Genomic DNA, 4,119 nt, shown 5'->3' on the forward strand with positions numbered 1-4,119 from the left:
GAAAGAGAGAGAGAGAGAGAGATAGAGAGAGAGAAAGAGAGAGCGAGAGAGAGAGATAGAGAGAGAGAAAGAGAGAGAGAGAGAGAGAGCGAGAGAGAGAGATAGAGAGAGAGAAAGAGAGAGAGAAAGAGAGAGCGAGAGAGAAAATTTCCGAATTTCAAAGATTTCACACAATAAAGAGAAATGTTGGATTCAGGACAACAGATGGCGCCACATTACTGAAAAAGAGGCCAAAACAGACCTCTCACTTCTAGAAAAAGACTTCTACAGAACACAGGCAGTGGTCAGGGTGAAGAAACAGCCATGGAAACATGTGAGTGGCTTTTAATCTTTATTTTTTTAACTTTGGTGTTAATTAGCCCTGATATCAAAACATTATGATCAGTGGAGTGATGTGGAGCTTTTGTTTAGTTAGGGGTCCAGTCCAGGGACACCCAAGGGTCCTTGAAAGGTTTCCTGCATAATGAACAACATAATCCCCCAGCTGTCTCACCTACTATTGATACATTAGGGGCCAGTTGTTCAAATGTAAAGTGATCGGATTTTGGTTGGTCAAAGTTTATGTCATGATGGTCTTGATTACTATACGGACGCAAAGTCCAGAGGCAGCGTGACAACCTAATCGACCCAACATAAGGTTGTATTTATTAATGGTGCGATTGTACTGGTACTCAATGATAAAACTGGCCAAAATTTCCATTTATCACAGTTAAACTATGAGAATAATTTTGATTTACACTTTTGTGTCTTATTAGTATTAATAAACATTTAGTATAAGAATGCCATATTAATGATGCACGTTCACAAGATACCATGGAGCTGTCCTTGTCTACAGAGCACGATATGCTGCTGAGGAAAGAACAGGGGCCCAACTGAGATAAGGAAGACGACATTGACTCTTTGTCATGACTGTAGACTTTGTATAACATCCCACCTTGTTGATGTTACAAAAGCTGTTGTAAGAGAGCGTTTCGTTCGTTTGTCTGTACTCAGAACATGAGACCTGTAAACTGATTCCTTGTTGGGTTTGCAAGTATAAATGAACTTTGATGTAACTTCAGTGGTTCCAGTCTATTCTTGATAATGTAATTATCCGAACATAAACTCTTCAGTTATATTTGGGAATACACTTTTAAATTATATCATCAAAAAAATCCTGAGTGGTCCTCAACTTAAGCCGTTACTTTTGGCTTTGCACGCCAGCAGGCGAATTGAATTAAAGGCTATGTGGCCCTCCACTGTACGTTCTGCTGTGAGTGTGATGGTATGAGCGCGTTACATAACATCTTCTGCTCCCGTTGGTCAGTCGGGGACACTTGCTGCATTGTCAGCAGCTCGGTCTCCCAGAGTTTCTGCTCATATCTGCAGGGAGAGCAGCTGCAGAGCCAAAGACAACAAACCGGAGCTCCACAGATGTATATACGTTACTCCATTTACTGAGGCGGAAGAACTGCTAACCCTCGGCCTCTTTGCTAACTCCTGCTTCACCCTCCCAGCCATGCTTAAAGATTTCCACTAAATCTTTGGGATGCTGACCTGTTGGTCCATTTTACCATTTAAATACAGAGAGACCAGACTCCCAAATCATCCAGTAATCCTGAGTGTGAACTATAATTTATGCTCTGCATACAGCACAGAATATAATGAACACTGGCAATTACAGTGCTTTACTTTCTGTAGCTGTATGAACTTATGGTTCATGAGAACAGCCGGCCACAGTTTGCTTGGAAAACAGTGTGGTACTGGCCCTTTAAATGTATTTCAACAAGTAAAAATGACTGGGTGGGTTATGATATTTCAGGTAAAGCCTTATGAAAGTAATTAAGTCATTTTGAGGTGCAAATAACCTTTCAGTGACAGGGTAGGAGCTGCAATCGCCTTCTAGCAGATGATCACTTTTTGGCACGAAGCTTGACATTTTTAGGCAGATTTGATAATTCAGACAGACATTATTTACTCCCAGAGACTTAAATACTTGTTTCATTAGAAGAGGGTCTAAGGGCTCTATCTTGCACCCAACGAAAGTGTCTTTAGACCGTCCAGCACCCACGTGGTTTAAATAGTGGTAAACTACAGGTCTTACAGGCAGGCGTGTTCAAGTGCATTCTGGCATATTGCTATCTTAAGGCAGCAGAAAGTTTAAAGATTAAAAATAAATATATTACAATGTGAAATACTATTATGATATGATCTGCTTGCACTCTTTCACTTCATGCACAAGCAGATCAGTTTCTTCTCCTGAAAATATCTCCTTCCTAATTAGCAAATCCGACATCATAAAAGCAATGCGCCAAGGTCCAAACGCACCCGGCTTTTAAAGGGAATGGGAGATGACATTCTGATTGGTGTATTGCATCCAAAACACACCTATGAATTAAAGACGCTGGCCCAAACTCAAACTTCGTGCGCATTCTTGCAAAATTCGCAAGGGCTCAGTTAAATTTCAAAGGGTGTGAGGGTTTGAGTGCACACTCACTGAGCTCTTCCCCTGAGTCTGCATCGATGCAGACTCCACCAAAGGGAACTACCCACAGTTCAAAGCGGTATGGCGGAGACCATAGGGAAATCCGGAAATTACAAAGGTAAACAACAGCACGCCACACGACCACGGAACGGAGCGGACCTGTTGTCCAGCTTGTTGAACAAGAGTTTGAATAAATTTGGAATCAGCCCGCCGTCTCCTGGGCCTCGGCCGTGTGGAAAGCAACAAACTTGAAAATTCTCAAACCGGCTAATGTCAACAACATCTTTGTTATTTATGGTCGCCAAGGTAACATGTGATTCTTGAAAAGTGGATTGGTACACGCCCTTAACACACCTGCACCAGGGCCCTAACTAAGAATGCAAAAGGGAGACTGTGTGCGTTGCAGCTAAAAACAACTAGCAGTGCACAACAACCCTAAAATCTATAAAAATATGTATACAGATGATTATAGAGATAATCAATTCTCCAATAAAATCAATCTGTTTTAGTGATTGAATTTTTAATAATTGGAGAAGACAAAATTGGGGATTAAGGCCATAATATCTTTAGGGAAATGTTTACTGGGTATCATATAATAAATCATGTGAGAAGCAGGCTAATTTTCTCATTGTGGACTCTGAGAAAACTTCCAGAAAGATGTGTGATCCGGGCTGTCTTCTTATAAAAACGCCCACCAATCACTGGCTAAGGTAGGAGCTTCAATAACTTTTGTGTCAAGTGAAAATAACCAAAGTAACTGATTTTTCAACAATTCAACAGAGAAACCCCCTGGGAAGCGCTCCTGTAACCTCTGAGATATCCAGGATGTGTATGACCTCTCCTGCTGCTCGTACTCTCATCCTAAACTAACCCGCTCTGCCTTTGAACTCGTTTTTTAATTGAGGCCTTCTCTGTTGGAGAGTTCGCTGTTGCGTGAGCAGAAACATTTCCTCCACCCTCTGACTGCTGCTGTGAAGCTGCACTGCCTCCATCCCAGCGGGGGGGACGAGCACAACTGGACCATACAATGAGATAATGTGATATAGAAATAACACCACAGCAGGTAGACTGGCTCCAGAACTCTGAACTCTTGACCTGAATGACCATTTCGGCCTCTTTTCGAATTTGACTTAATTTCTTTGAACAAAGCAACCATCTGCTGCGAGTTTAAGGGTTAGTTCAATGAAACTAGGAAGAAGTTCTCAGAGCTTTTGCTAAAGTAAATGTACTAAGAGTGTAGAATTAACTTAACAAGGTCTCCAAACCATACGACCACATAGGTCGTTTGTTCCTACCCTCTATTACGACCCACAGGAGCGCTTTCTGTTCTCATATCTAAACGTATTAAACATGTTAACTTTGTAAAACGGGTCCAGTTGGGTTACATTTAGGCCCGTCTCACATTGCCAGATCTACCTGCACAGCGCTGTGGACTGGTAGTGGACTAAGGTCTGGCTACACCACGGATACATTCTGTGATAAGAGAAAGAAATGCTGTGTGTTGTTTGCATTTCTTTAAACTAATCACACTGGTCTTGCAGCGGTGGGTCTGCAAAATAATCTCGGGAAGGAACTTGTTTTTCTTCATTTGCAACCAGCAAAAGAAAACACCACATTCAATTTTAATGAAGTTAACTGATGACACAATACAGTAA

This window comes from Etheostoma cragini, chromosome 4, assembly GCF_013103735.1.
Source record: "Etheostoma cragini isolate CJK2018 chromosome 4, CSU_Ecrag_1.0, whole genome shotgun sequence".
Classification (NCBI taxonomy): domain Eukaryota; kingdom Metazoa; phylum Chordata; class Actinopteri; order Perciformes; family Percidae; genus Etheostoma; species Etheostoma cragini.